At 40.3% G+C, this 16,702-nt stretch overlaps 1 protein-coding gene across 10 annotated transcripts in view; it reads right to left on the bottom strand.

Annotated features, from left to right (window-relative positions):
* The window catches only part of TCF20 (transcription factor 20), a 115,561-nt gene that overhangs the window by 22,234 nt on the left and 76,625 nt on the right, over positions 1-16,702 (bottom strand). The gene's annotated exons all lie outside the window — the stretch shown is intronic.

Raw genomic sequence — 16,702 nt, 5'->3', positions numbered from 1 at the left:
GTTTGTACTAAATCTCAAAGGCTGAACAATAATGTGGAAAAACTTGCAAACTGTGCAAAAGTATCCAAGGAAGCCAAATCTCAATGGTAAGGAGCTGCAAAAAAAGATCTTACTATGCTGGGTAACTGCATGATAAAATGGGGATGAAACTTAATGTGCTAAGTCCAAAGTGATATACATGGAGAAAAATATTTTCATCTATACATATACATGATTACAGACTCTAAATTTGCTGTTATTTACTACTCATAAGGAGATAAAAGGAGTCATCCTAGACACACCATACAGTACTTGCAACTGCAAAAAAGACAGAACGCAGTTATTAGGAACAGAAACTGATAATGAAAGCGAAGTCTTCATTATGTCCACATATTAGTCTTATAATATCCTGACATCCTGAATAGTGTGTGTGGTTCTGGCCACCCTGTCAATAAAGGAATACAACATATCAGGAAAAATAACATAAAGACCACAGAGGTAAGTAGGAATATTGAAGAGCTTCCATGTGGGAAGGGAGTTAAGTATTTTGGAAGAGAGGTAACTGAGAGGGGATTGAGATCTACAAATCAAGTATTGTGTGCATGTGGGAATGATTCCTAGGCACTTTCAAGGAGAGGAAGCAAATAATGCAATCATCAGACTGCAGGTTAGAGATCTAAAATAAATCCACTTCTCTACACAACAAATAATTAGACAATAAAACTCAATGCCAAGGGCAGCTGTGCTGGCCAAAAGACAAGTCATTTCAACATCAGATTAGGCAAATTCATCAGGGACAGATGCGTCACTGGCTGTGAACAGCGATCTGAAAGAGACAACTCTAGAGCTGTTACTGGTAAAGCAGACAAAAAACATCTAACCATTTCTCCACACACCTTGTTTGCTACCCACCTCCAAAGACAACTGCTCCTGGCCACTGCTGGAGATGGCACACAGCAACAAAATGCTTTTGTACCTGCCCAGAATGGCAGCTCCTCTGCTGACTGAGAGATTTGACTAAAATTCCCCAACAAACAACAAAAGTCCCATGATTATTAAAAGGAATACAGGCACCCAGAAGTATGCTATGAGGTTACAAGCTTTTAAGGCTCCTCATCTTGCCTCTAGAACAGGAAGGCTGAGCTCAACTGTAACGTTATATAAAAGGGCTGAAATCTGATCTAAGCAATGAATTCATGTTCACTGCTCAATACCAGCCTAAGTGCTTCATTCACCTGGTAGAGCGATCAAAGGCTTAAATGTGCATGAACCTATGCTAGGAGATGAGACTGGAAAAAGGCTGAGAAATCAAGGGAGATATGAACCCTCCCTGCCTCTCAGGCAATGGAAAGAGAAAAAACAAATGAAATAAGGACTGAGTGCAACTGAACTTAAGCAGACTTCAGATACTTCAGGAACACAGTAGAACAGATTCAGCAGAACTAATGAAAACTGCTAACATAAAATGGCAGTGGAAAAGCGCATGTAATTTTAAATTAAGCAGGCTAAGCGTACTCCTCTGCAGGCAGTAAGTTTTGTGTTTTAAAAGGAATATTAATAGCCAGACCAGCATGCCCAAGCAGACCAGAAATGCCTCAGTCTTGTTTCCTTTGACAACAAAGTGCCACCCTGAACAAGAGAAACATTTCAGACAACCACTTATGAGTACAGGGATTTGAATTTGCTAAAGCATGCAAGTCTGTCTAAAAAAATTACACAGTTTATGTTATCTTGGCTATTCATTTGGGGATTTAAATGTGCAACAATAAGTGCAATTTAGCTAAGAAAAAATCTGAAAGATAGAAGAAGAGACTTAAAAGAGGAAAAAGAAATTCAAATTTCCAAGCAGTGATTATGTGATAAGGAGATACATGGCTGCAGGAACAGCATGCTCAGCAAGAGAGAGCATTTACCCCAGTTGGATTTTCTGCCAGTCTTAGAGCTCTTTCCCAGTCATTTTGGGTATTGATTATGGGAAACATCCAAGAATGTGGCCAATCTCACATGGCACAAGGTCCGAGGAATACAGTGTAACACAGCACCACCCAGTTGTCTTCAAACAAAGCAGTGTCATCACCATGAAGGAAGAGGTTTTGGATAAATTAATTACCAAAAACTCTCCCTCCTACAGCAATGCATTTTAATAAAATGGCTGGAATGACATAAAAAATGACATAAAGAAATAAACTCAATTCTACATCTGTGCTGAGGAATTTGTTTTCAAGAGGTGATATGAACGATGAGAACAGTCTTTTTCCAGTCAAAAAACAAAAAATAAAAAAGATTTTTAGTATTTTTGAAAAATAAATGGGAAGTTAGAAAGGGCCTGCAAAGACCACGACTCGATCACTTCAAGGCTAACCAGAAGTTAAAGTGTATTATTAAGGGCATTTATCCAAATGCTCCTTGGACACTGACAGGCACACTGGAGCAACCACTATGCTAGGAAGCCTGGTTCAGTGTCTGACCATCCTTATGGTAAAGAAAAGACTCAAGGAAATAACTCACTGAAGCAGACCTTATTAGTGGCACATCAGAAACAACCGTACAGGCTTAAGAAGTAAGACATTGCTTTTGAGCAAGGCAAACTGTAAATGGAAAAGATTTTGACAAGAGATTAAATACCAGTGCAACCCAGCAGGAAAACAAGGTGCAAAAGGATTCCACGCCTGCTAACAATTCAGTCTGTAACACTGCACAGAAATAAGGCAATTGTCATTATCTATAATAATCTCCGCACGCCGTCATCATAAACAAAGCCCCACTGTGCAAAGATGCTTCTGTAATGCTGAGCAAAGCGCCAGTGGAGGCAAAGGGGTGAAGTGGGAATGACGGCACTGGGAGCGGAATCTGTCAGCAGCAGGCAGCACATCCCTTCGTGGCAGAAATCCCGGCAAGGAGGGCTTTGAAGAAATGCACAAAGGAAAACAAAGGCAAACGCGCAGGTTCTTGAAAGTGACACACTTCATTTAGGGAAACACAGGATGCACTGGTGGGATGCAGATCAGAAATTCTCGAAGGCAGATAAAGGAGAAGTATGCAGGCAACTCTGTAATGAGGAGTAATCTGAAGTGTAAGGAAGGGAGAAGCACGCAGATGAGTGTGAAAGAAGCAGGTATGCAAAAAGGATGGCTTAGAATTTTTTTTAACAGTATTCCCAATGGATTATTCAATAATAACAATTCTTAGATTCAGATCTTAAGAGCTGTTCCTCAGAGCAGAATACGTACTGCTGCTGGGTGAAAGGTACACTGTGCACCTTGCACATGAACTCTCTCTCTCTAGGAGAAGCCTGCAGAACACAAAAACACTGCTCTGTGGCTGAAGACAGAGTGATGGGGAGATGGCAACTCCTGGCAGCACGGCCCTAAGGAGCAGAGCCCAGTGTGCAGAAACAATCCCCAAGGCCACTGGTGGCTGCTGCCCGGGGGAAGTGAATGCCTGGGAGTACGTCTTCCTGTAGTGATGCACTATCACAGAACACACATGTAAAGAAAGGAAAAAAGCAGAAAAAAGCTGGAATGCAGGGTCATGAGCTCAAGCAATAGATAACCAATTGCAGCCCAGGTGAGTGAAACAACTCAGTAGTAGGCACTGATGAAAAGACCTCAGATATAGAGGAGGTTTTCGATGTTAAAAAGAAAAAATCCTGCTGGCCAAAAACACGAATGGGCTTAAAGAAGAATATGTTAGTTCACTATTCAATAATCACCAAAAAAAACCCCAAAACTACAAACAATGATGATATATGTGCTGCTTAAACAGCTCATTACAATAACAACTGCTTTTCTAAAGTGAATTTATTTAAAAACACTGCAGAATAGGGCTGGCCAAAGACACATATCACAGAGAAGCCTTCAGTAAACGAGGAGCGGTTCAGAAGCAGCAGCAAACATAAAGAGCAGCAGAAAGTCAAGGCCAGATGATTCCAGTTGGATGGCACAAAGCGCTGGGGTGGTGGCAGGAGTTCCTCTGAAGGATAGGCTGGATGTTCCACTAGAGAAAGAGCTTGTTTTTGCCTAAGGAGTGGTTTAGCTCCCCAAAATAGGAGTGGAAAAAAAAAGATAATGAACCACAGAATCATATTATTGAATCACAGAACGGCTTGGGTTGGAAGGGGCCTTAACAACCACCTGGTTCTACCCTCCCTGCCCCAGGCAAGGTTGCCACCACAAGATCAGGCTGCGCCCAGATAACAAAGATCTTTTGGCCTCGGGTCAGGACGTTGCTGAACCATGATAAAAGCAATAATATAATGTAACTACTTGCAAGCTACATCTTAAGTGTTTACGTATCTGTGTAAGATCACAGAATCATTAAGTTCGGAAAAGACCACTAAGATGGAGTCCAACCATCAGAGTTGATCCCCACCATGCCCACTGACCTCAGTGCCACATCCACACAGCTCTGGAACACCTCCAGGGATGGTGGCCACCACCTCCCTGGGCAGCCTGTTTCAACAGGTACGAATCTATACTATAGATAAAAAGGACTCATATGAGCCACAGAGTACGGGAAATAAATCACTGTGCAAGATCAAGAAGGAATTTCATTTTCACGTGAAGCAGAAATAGAACGGTAGGGGCAACTTTGGTTTAAGTTTATTTTACACAGACACACCCTCTTCTCGCTCCTTATTCCTCCATCTTCTGAAGGCTCTCACCCAAAAGCAGCAATGCAAGTCAGCAATAAATTACTCTTTGTCAGGCAGTGTCAAAGACTCAGAATGGGAAATTCTTCTTTTGGCACTGCCCTTGAAGCTATTAGTCCAGAAAGCAGAATATGGTCATAACTTTGTCAAAGCTCCTACCCCCTAGGATCTGTCTGTGCACATTTCTACTTAGCAGCATCACTTTAGAGCCTGTATTCTTGCCAATCACAGCATGTGACACTTCAAAGGAAGTATAATTAAATTTGAGTACAGGAGTAAAGAGTACATTAAAAAATTCCTAAAATATTTTTATATACCTACAGTGGAGCTAGTGGAATCATTCTAATGTAAACAATTTCCTAAAATTAACATCTAAAAATTGCTTGTAAAGCAATTGTAAAGTAGTGGTTACGCATTGTGCCAGTCTTGAAATCTCAGCGGTAAATTCAACTTGGAGACTGGAGACCCTCCTCCATAAAACAAGTTTTAATAAATATGGAGAGTATCAGTACATTCAAGCTTGCACCTTCAGCATTTTAACTTTCTACAAGAAAATAGAAAACTAATATCAGATGAACAAATAACATCTTCATCATCTTTCAGGGAAATGAATCTCAATGATAGAACAAAAACTTTTGAGTGACTTAACTTTCTCTCCTTTCACGTACACAACTAAAACACACAAGCTCGTACCAGCTCCCCAATGTGCAATTTAATTATGAATATTTCAAACACACTACAGTTTCAATTCTCAAAGAACTCTACAAGTCTGTCTTGATAATCACAAAATGAGTGTTTTTAAAGCACATTTTATTGAGTAATTAACAGACTTGTCGAAAGTTGCACAGAGAACTGTGATAGTATAGGCACGGGCTCTGAAACAACCACAGCTCTCAAAACTGAACTGAAGTACCTGAAATTGCCGTACCCTCTCTTTTTTTTTTAGAGTCTCACACAGATCAGCAGTATCTTCTAGAGGAAGTCTCTATTTCAGAAATTCATGCCAGGGCATACTTTTTCTCTCCCTTCATAATAAAGCTTTTATGAGCTCCACACTCTCCTGTAATCATCAGTGATTTTCTTAAATTTAGAAAGTAAGAATAATGTAAGGAAGGAGTCAAAGGAGCAAGAGAAGTTGCAGTTAAAACAGCTCAGTGCAAAGTACCAACAGAACTGTATGAAGGCTACTTCTGAAAGTAATGCTTATTTTATTATGTTGGCCCATGATGTCAGTGGCAGATTGTGGTGATATAGCAGAACAGGCTGAACCTTCCCACCAATAATCCATTTTGTTGCTGTGTGACACAGGGCAGCAGAGGGACATTCTGACCGGATGGTGCCTGCCACGGAAGTGTGTATGAAGCAAAGGTGTGTCACTGAATTCCTCCATGTGGAAAAAATAGCACTCACTGACATTCATCGATGATTGCTGAACGGTTATGGAAATCAAACAGCAGATGTGAGTACAGCGAGGCGGTGGGTGGCGTGTTTCAGCAGTGGCAAGAGCAATAGCCACGTTCTGGAGGGCCATGTAGATTTTTCTGAGCACAGCACACAGGTTCTTGTTCACTGCTAGCAAAAAATGCATTCCTAATGGTGCTGACTACATTGAAAAATAGCTGAGATTTTGCTCTACCCAAGAGTGTTATCCCACTCTTTGTACCTGCTGTAGCTTCCACGGAAATAAATAGGAGGCATTACTTTCAGAGTGAGCCAGGTATTTTGCTAAGGCAGAAAAAACTAGAAATGACAAATGTGTTGAATTAAGGGATTTAACTGTGAATCACAAAAAAAAAAAAAAAATAGAAGCAAGAAATAGGAAAAATATGTCACTACCATGTGAAGGCCACATAATCAGTTTTTACCTCCAACCTTTTTTTGTTTTTTGCTTAAATACAAAGAAAGCTTAGGACATGGACAACTAGTTGACTGAGGTAAGACTTCAGTATTTAAGCTACGAGAAGTTGTGCAAGCAGCCCTCAGAAGAGATATGCAATCTATTTATAACATTGCTAGCCTAGGTAGGGGGAAAAAAAACCAGCACAGCTGGTACACACAGAGCTCCAGCGATGCTCTTCTACTCCAGTACTAGTCTTGGGTAGTCACTAGTGTATGCTAAGTCCTACGCTGTAACATGCTCTTACCAATGATTCAGGAAGTCTGAAGACAACCAAAGTAGATACAGTCATAGTCTCAACACTACTGAACTTTTCAAAAAAACTGGAGCTATTTTAATCCTTCTAACTGCAGAGAAATGCCTGCTTGAGGTTAGTCAGGATGGCATATCATGCTTTTCCCTGTATCAATGCTGACACTAAGAGTCAAGAAAGTCGGTCCAGACAATAACAAATAGATTGATAAAAATGTGGTGGAAGCAGTTTACTGCCAGATGAGCTCTCTCCATTAGCTCAGACTCAGAGCAGTGGTGCTGGGAGAAGGAAAGGCACTGGAGAAAAGAATGACTCCTAGAACCTGTAACAGAGTCTAGGCTGAAGTTACCCCTGTAGTTCCTAACTGTTCCATTGACACGTCTGAAATAGTGAACCCACACCCTCCACTCATCCTTCCCCTAACTTACCACACTACAGCAAAAAGTAATCAAGAACAACCGCTCCACTAGAAATGGCTATTTCAACAATTTAACAAGGGATTTTGAAAAAGCCTTCAGTTGGAGCGAAGAATGGACTAAGGCAAACCACGAGGCTGTAGGAAGAGAAGCTAGTGTTACTGAGAGCACAACTGGAAACTTCAGCAGGCTTGTTGAGGAAGACTGTTCTTTTAGAAGTTCTCCCAGTGAGGGAGCATCCACAGCCAGACTCTGTGTCTTAGGTCCAGGCTGTACCACTTTGATTGTCTGCTCCAAATTCTGTTCCTCTCCCTTCCTGGCTCTACACAGCAGTTGGTTTCCCTCAACAACTCATTCCTACATCAAGATTCACAACCCATATTCCCTAAGCAACCCTGTGCCCCCAACTCCAGCTACATGCCTTCTCAACATGGCTCAATCCACTTACGCTCACCCATAGCTTCAGCAATACAAGACTGCTGTTAAATGCTAATTACTTACTAATGAAAACTAATCATCATGCAATTAAACTTTAATCACTAAGCAGCTGGCTGAGATCCAACCCTTAACAATGAAGGTTCATTAATAACTTTTCTCGAAGTGCTTTATCCATGAAGACCATCCTGTACTTCACACGGAGTCTGTGAGTATGCATGAAATTCCGATGCAAAAATATTTCTTCTGTTAAGAAAGAAAAAAACTAACAATAAAATAAACCAGTCAGAACACAGTTTAAGTAAAGAACAGTACTGTTTAGGTGAAAAGTATGGTTTAGGGTGCAAGCAGGCTAGACTTCACTCCTGGCTTCCCCCACATCCTCAGGAAACGTGCGGTACGGACAGGGAGCAGCTCTTCTCTCTGATTCTCTTATCTTCAGTGTAATGTTCAAGGCAAGAACTGTCTTCTGAGTTTTAATTTTTGCTATAGTTTCTAAAATTATTGCAAGAATTCTCATCACAGTTTTATTTTTACCCAGCTCTTCCAGAGAAATTAATCTAAACCCTTTCAGAATACATTTCTCTAATTAATGAGTACATCGGGGTTATATAACTGGGTTTATAATGGACAGATGAAAATTATTCTTTCCAAAGATAAAAGTTTTTAAATTGCTGTATTATAATAAATAAAATTACATCACCTTTGGAAAGTTTCTCAGTTATGACCCTACACCATTCCCACACCAGTCCCAAAGCATTATGCTTCTATAGCTAAGTAATGGGTTTGCTGTGTAGTGTCTGAAGAGCTTTCCTTTCCTCTGAATAGTAGAACAGTAGTACAGCTGAAGCATTATTTGGCTTACTCAGTGATTATAGGGTTCAGGATATGGATTACATTTACAAATAAAATATTTTAAATAAAAAGTCTTACAAAAGATGTAACAAATCTAATAGTCCATACAATATTTTCTAACAAAAATTTGTGAATTTTTACATTCATAAATTAAACTTTCAAACTGACCAAATAAAGAAACAAAGTGTTTCGATTTTGAAAAAAAAAAAAAACTTAAATCTGCATTTTTGCCTAGTTTTAATCAGTTATAAGGTATAAATACAGAGGTGTGGCTGAGAATAAGCTTCTGAAGTTCTTGCATGTCCTCCAACACCTATTTTTTAGGTAGCAATCTCCTAACGATGGCAGAGGGATACAGCTCAACCAGCTACCGCCTGGAATCAGTTCTAAGTTCATGAAGTTAAAACAAACATCAGCAGCACTGCAAGTCTCCACCCCAGCTTTTGGGAAGCATGCTATCTTTTTGCTAGCACAGCTTAAAAAGATTCAAGCTAAAAAGACACAAATCAATTGTATTCTCTTGCTATTGAGAATTTAGCATGAGTTTGGCATCTCTACAGTAACACAAGTAACAAAAAGGACTGTGTGAGTTTGCGGATAGCCAGACAAAAGCTCTGAAGTTTTGCTAAAAAAAAAACTCCAGCACAGAAATTTACATACACATTTGGAAGCGCTTCTAAAAAATACACTCAAGTAACGCACATTTCTAAGTGAAAACTACACAGATTTTGAGAATCCCTGACGCACAATAGAAAGGCCACAACCGAGGAATGAGCAAGTTGATTCTACATTTAAAGGTTTCCAGTGCTCCTGGCTACAGCTAACATAAGTGCTTAAACATCCTATTCTTCCCCAATGCTCCACTGTCAGTAAATCTATTTCCTGCTCTGATTACTCAACATGCTAGACAATTAAGATATGAAACCACATGTAAGCACACACACAACATCCATACTCCAGGATAAACTAATGGCAAAAGAGTCTGCCAAACACACACAAAAATTACTTCCCTATCCTCAACCCTTTATCTTCTGTCATATAAAAGATTGATAACGGAGAGGTCTTTCCTCTCTTCCCAATATGATCTTTATGTTCAAGAGCTCAACTAAACTGCATTTCCTGGCACCTACAATCCACAATCACCTACTTGCTGCAACCATTTTACCCAATTACTACTCGTGATAAAGGAAAGCAAGTTTTATCCCTCCAAACACAATTAATGGTTTTCAATCACTCAAAATATTGAAATATATGCATCAGAAGTGCAGATGCAGATTCTGTCTGCTCATGTCTTTGGCAGCTAAGGACTGTGATACCAACACAGAGCTGCTGTGAGCTCCACAGCACTATTCATTCACACCCACAGGTCGCTACCAGAGGTAGACAGTGAACTGAGATACAACAGGGGCTCTACCAGGCTCTCATCTCTGTGGATGCACACTCACGCACAACAGGAGTCATGACAGCACAGTCAGTTGCAGTAGCACAGCAGATGGCAATGCTTTTCTGAGAAAACTGAAACAGAAATTTGCTATTCAGCCTGTCTTTCAGAATTTCTTCTCCACCAGAAATTTCATGCTTCCTTGTTTTTATAATACTGCAGAAGAATACCAAGGATGCAGCCATATAGTGAGAAATTAAATATCAGATTAATCATACTAAGGACTGTCTTCAGTAAAGAGCAAACCTGTTTTCAGTTCAGGTAGGGCTGCCACCTGCCAGCTCAGGCTGCCCAGGGCCCCATCTAATCTGGCCCCAGCACTTTCCAGGGATGGTACAACCAAAGCTTCTCTGGGAAGTCTGTCAATGAGAACCAAGAACTCAAGAACTCTAAGGGTAATGGGAGATTGGGCCTTGAGATTCCATGGCAATTGTCTCTTGTGTGGTCACAGCACACTAAAAGCTGCTGACAGTAACAGGCAATGTTCTCCACCTTCCCCTTTTTCAACCACTGCTTATAGGTAGTTTTTAAATTTGTTGCTGGTTTCCCCTCTTTTCACCTCCACATTAGAAAATTCACCAGCTCCAGTATCACTTCTTCCTACTCTAGAAGTTTTTTCCTTATTATTACAAGTCTAGATATAAGAAACACAGGTTTTCCTTCCAACATTTGTCAGGCACGCAGCCTTTGAAGCAGATTATTACTTAGCTGAACCCTGACCTGATGTAGAACTTCACTCGATGGGGTTTTTGATAGAATTTAAGCAAAGAAAAATTACGAAAAAGAAAAATGTGCAGAACCTGACTTTTCTGTTATCTAGAAAGGATAATGAATAAGAGGACAACATTCATCTTCCAACAACCCTGAAAAGTAAAACCACAGGACTAAAACACTTCTAAGTAGTGGAGTCCATTTTGTGTTAATGCAATGCAAAGGTTATAACTACCAGTGGAAAGGCTCTGACCAGTCACATGGAGCCCACATTTCAGAGAATAAGTTGATGGAAATGGCTGATGTGGCAGAATATACTCCCCTGTCTTGTCTGGTCTTCTGATCAAATAGCAGGCTAAAAATCAACCCACTGACCAGCCTACTACAAGGGAGACAACAGGAACTAACAGCTTTCAAAGACAAAGAAGCAGGATCCTCTCCTGGCAGCAGCTCCCTCCTAGCCTGGCTTACGGACAACAAAGCACACCTGCGCCCAGTGAGACATCCAAAATAAAACTGACACCTTCAGACCATTGGCACTATGCTATTTAGGTTTCTGGGACTAGAAACTGTTTTGCCAGAGGTAGCTAACCTTGCACAGTTTTCTTAGTTTGTACTCAGCTGCTAGCTGAGGCATCTCAGTCACCATGAGTTAAGAACCTTTCAAAAGCAATTACTCAGGGCACACAGCAACATTTTTGTCAGGCTTTGGTTTCTCAAATCTGATAGCTTACAGTGATCCCTCTAAGGACCTTTCTTTACCCAACTTACAGCTTGGATCCCAGAAGGCAGAGGCATACAAATTAAAATAGTTCTGTGAATGCAACAGAGTAAACATCATATGTATGCAACCCTTATTTCCTCTATGGCACAGGTTTCCCCAGACAGATACTTTGGAAGATCAGCCAGCAGGAGTTTGAAGATCCAGAACAACTTTTCTGTGCAAACCCAATGTTCTCCAGGAAATCTTGGAAGCACATATTAAACCCATCTCTAGTCCAACATACCATCAAAGGTACACTGAACACAAGTGAGAAGTTTCCAAGGATTTCTTCTTGATATGTATGAGGATTAAGAGTCTTCAAGATGAAAATGAAGTAGAAATCAGTGAAAAAGGCATTACATTCTTCAGACTTCTTTCAAAAGATCTTTAAAAGAGGGATAAACAAATTTTCCTTTCAAGAAGTACCGTCATCAGAACCAAAGAGCTAAGATTTACGTTCATCAAGGTTAATTCTGACAATGATAGGAGGGAAAAAGAACAAGCAGAAATAATTCCTGTGTTAGGCCACAGCCTCTGCCCTGGAAGAAAGGATTCAAGCACCAGCATGCCACCTCCTAGTAAACTGCCTTTTAGAAAAAAAAAAGTCAAAACCAAACAACAGTAGAACTATCTATCTCCCTGGAGTCTACAGCTGTGATTTAAAGGTTCTCTGGATTGCTCCTCTCCCTACTTGCAGCTTCCTAAATTTAATTCTGAGAATGAAGACCATCCATTCTTACAAACATTAAGCCTGCTGAGGGTCAACGCAGCTTCCTAATTTTGCCAGCTTCAAAGTAACCAAGACTCCAGTTTCTCATGAGCAGGAAAACAAAGGGAAGATGAACAAGGAAATAAAGCGCTTTCTTAAAAGTATTTGCAGCAAAGTGCATGCCACTGTTAGATTTCCAAATCTATAAATGCAAAGAAGTAGCCTGACATAACTGTAAGAAGAGATGTAAAACCAAACTGAAACATAGGAAGAATACAGATATACTGTATCTTACCAAGTAAGGCTAGGAATCCTTAAATATTCTCTGCTGCAAAAAGACTAGCCTCAAAGTTCTCCATATCATAAGGCAAAAATACTATTCTCTAATGATTGACTTCAACCATGGTGTTCAATCACCTTCAATATTTGAAAGCAAATACTCTATAGGTGATAGGTCCATCCAGCCCTACTGAGACAGCAATTTCTCAATTCAAGATTTCTTTAGCTCTCAAACCAAAAAAAACCTAATAGAAGGACATCAGTTAGCACCCTTACTGTGATCTAACAATGAGTATTAAGAAGGAACAAGACTGCTTGGCAGGTGGGTCCATCTGCAGAGACATCTAATTTTAAACTCAAAATAAGGAAGATTAAGACATTCTGCATCTAAAGCGCTCCCATTCATCTAATGAGTTCTTTGTGATCTCAGAAACAGTAACCCCACTGGAGAACACACATGTGCTTTTTTTTTGGGGGCGGGGGGGGTTGAGGAATACTGCTTAGTAAACCACCTAGATAATGCTTTCAACATCATTTTTAGTCTAGGGTGAAATCAAGCTTTAAGGAAAGCTCAAAGATCAAGAAAGTCATTTCAGTTTGATGAAAGCTTTTTTTAAAAAAAAGAAAATACTTTCTCATTTTAAATTCTCCCAGAGCATCTGGTATAACTAGATCTTTGAGAAACCTCACATACATTTAAACTTTCTTTGAGATTGACTACGGGGCTGCTCTCCAAAAGCAGCCATCAGCCACAGATATTTATTCATAGAAGGAACGGAAGAAAATTTAACACAGCAAGAGAAACACATCAAATTCTCTGCTGATTCTGGAAGGCAAAGAAGAATCAGAAGTGTCTGAAAAAATCTGTAACAAGCTTCCACGGAAGCAAGGTGAGTTGGTGTGAGAAGAACAAACACAGGATGAGTTACTTAGACCACTATCACAGTTGATGGCCTTGGACAAGAAAGCACTACATATACATGGAGTGCTCATTCCAGGCTCTCATAATCCCTTCATATATCATAAGAAAATGTCTTTCCTCTTCCTAGACGAAATTACCAAGTGCTTGTGCCCCCATTTACCTCCTCTTTCCTGCCAGCGAATACCTATGTGGTTTGCATATCTGCTTTTCCAGGACACACACACACCGATGAACTGCAAGTCAGCTGAAAGAAAAGGAAAATGCACTTGCAAAGCAAAGACGATATATGGAAAGAGCATATGCAACAAGCATAGGAAATCAGTTGTCAGAGCCAGAAGGCAGTCCTCGGGGAGCAGGGCAGCAGAGCTTAGTTCAACACAGCCTTTCCACTGCCTGAGGAAGGCTTGTGGCAGGTACAGCTCTGATATCCTGACTGCCAACTCTGCGCTGTGCGTAACCCTCTCCGAAATGAGAGGGAGAAGGACAGAGCTTCCAGAGAACGCAGCACTACAATTTGCTACAGCAGAATAAACAGGTTAAAGAAAAAAAATGCGGACAGGAGTTTAAATAACAACAGCAACAACAACCACAAAAAAACACCACACACAAAGAAAAAAAACCCAAACCCATTCCATTGTTTGTAATAGAAGTGAAGGAGAAAGATGGATTACTTTTACCAATGAAATGAAGAACTGCCAAGCATTCAGTTATGACATTTGTTACTGTGTTTGCATAAGACCGAACATAATATGCTACACACAAATGGTCTGAATCTTTAAAGGTCCACGGCCCCTGACAGAACAGTGGTGAGCACTGAAAAGATACATGCTGCATCTCATACTATTTGCTACGGCCTTAAATAGGAAGAACTAGAATTTTGAGAAGGTTCTACTGCTCAGATTCACCAAGCTAGAACAAGATGGCAGATGATGGATTAAGGACGATGTAGATTCAAAAGCAGTGTCAAAAGCTAGAGTCTCAGACCTCACCATGAATTCAAAAGCCATCTTTAAGATCCTGACAGAAAAAGACAGATCTGGAGCAAAAAGGAAGTTTTGTAGAACTGGAATATAACAAGTGGATTACCAGAAGTTACCTAAAGACATGGCACTCTGGGACCAGGGGAGGAAAGCACAGGCTCAGCAAACCACACAAAAAGTTACAAGTAATGAACAACCACCTCTGCAAAGCCAGTGGAGAGAACAGAAGTAATCAAAAGAGGACACAGACAGGAAACAAGGCAGAACAACTATTAAAGAGCAGCACAGTTGATAGTGACAAATATAGTTGACAGAGAAGAACTGAATTTGAACTTTAGCTAGGAAGTGATCACAGTAAACACTGATTACAATTGTAGCAGAGCACAACGGAAGCCAAAGTGGAGGAGGATAAGCACACCAGACAATGCACCCAAAGAATTTTGAGATGAAAAAAGGAAATGAAGGGTAGTTGCAGAAGCAAGAGAGGCCACAGGCATTTTGTATACTTCTTTGAAAAATGTGAAACACTTGTGTCTACAGGTCACTATAAGGGAAAAAACCCTCAGAGCTGAGTGAGTGATTAAAGGAAAAAGGTAAAAGAGAAAGGCCAGCAAGTTGAAGGGAGATAAGGGGATATTACTGTATAATGCCATAAGATTAAGTGAAAGGGTTAAGAAGAGGAGTGCAAAATTCCACTTGTGACAAGGAGATGATCCTAACAGCTGACGAAAGTGACAAGGAGTAGGCCAACGTGTACTCACTCAGAAAATCATCATGATCCCATACAGAGAAGGAACAACATATCGAACAACATCCAACAACCATGTAAAAACACTGCTGACAATGAGATACTATTTGCCAAGTCTGATTAGATTTACTGATACAGCCATGATGTTTTGTCTGCCACAAACCCTTTGGAAGTACAGAAACACAAAAAGGATCACTGAAGAACAACTCCTCAAGCAGTTCAAGAATTTGAGAAGCCATCTGCCATTGGGAAAACAAGAATCATAAATGGGAGGACACACCCTGAGAACAGGAAAAAGGGAAAAATATGCTAGAGAGATCCAAACTGAAAATACTGATCAACTGCAAGACACGTGAAAGGACAGTTACATTACAAGCAGAATCCAAATGATGTTGGAGATCCCAAAAGAAACCCTGCAATTATCAGAGATAAGAAATTCAGCACACAAACACTACTTGGTGAAAAGCAAATGAAATTAACTGACTTTATTTAATGAGAAGCTAGAAACAGGAATGCAGGCCAAATCAAGTTAGGGCAAAGAAGCATGTAATTACTGTCAAAGAACAGAGAGCAAAAAGGCAGAACAAGCCAGGAATCAAACTGGTAGAGGAGAGCTCAGGAGGTGGCAATGAGCTGCACGTAGGAACTCAGAGAAAAGATTAAAAAACTAGATCTAGAACACTGCTTAGGAAAAAAAAAGAATCTGAAGGCAGTGGGAAAAAGCAGTCCAGCATCTTGTGCATGGTCTGGCCCAAGACAGAAAGCATGAAGCAAGAGGGTAAGCATAAATAAAGGAACATAGCACACTGATAATGGCAAGGGAAGTCTAATTAGATATGGTTCTGAAGCGTCAGCTTCAGTCTCAGATAATCAATTATGGGTGCCTCCATCCACAACCAGGTGACAGTGAATAAAGCTCTCTTCGTCCCTGCTTTGATTTTACATTTCTCCTTATTCATTGTGTACTTGCACTTCGGAGAATGCCAGTTATTAGTATGATTGTGCTATAATTCGTACAGAACTCTTCAAGCCACCCAAGTTATACTCAATTTACAGACTTCCATGTCATTCCACTTTATTGACCTTAATATGCAGGACCAAGTAATAAGTATTACAGTCTAAGAATAAATCATTTGGGTGCAAAAGGACATCTGCAGATGTGTGGTCTAAACTCCTGCCTAAAGCAGGGCCAATTCTGAAGCTACCTTCAATTTCGCAGGTAAAGTGAGTTGCTTTAGGACCTTGGGGTTGCATAAATGTGACTGGACAGCTAATCCACAACTTCTGTTGTTCCCACCTCTCTCCCCCCCCCCCACTCCCAATCCCATATTTGACCACTGTGAATTTTTTTTTGCTCAATACTGAATTGGAATTTCCCTTGCTGCAGCTTGTGTCAGCTTTGATTCGTCCTTCCACTGCACAACTGCAAGAGCAGCCCTGGAAAGCATTAAATATCTAATAGGACAGACAAAGAAAAAAAGATGCTGTAGTCACGAGAAAACTTTTGGACAACTGGAACTTTTAGTAGGCAATACGAATCTAGGCTTTTGAGGCTCAAAATTTCTGTCTGATCAGGTAGGTGTGGCAGAAATCTAAAGAAAGCCATCTGAAGGGCATCACTATATATTTATTTACAGATGAAAGATGATTGTTTAAGATATGA

Source organism: Phasianus colchicus, chromosome 1 (genome assembly GCF_987193195.1).
Source record: "Phasianus colchicus chromosome 1, bPhaCol1.hap1.1, whole genome shotgun sequence".
Lineage (NCBI taxonomy): Eukaryota > Metazoa > Chordata > Aves > Galliformes > Phasianidae > Phasianus > Phasianus colchicus.
Note: the sequence above shows the minus strand (reverse complement) of the source record. Positions and strands in the feature narration are given on the sequence as shown.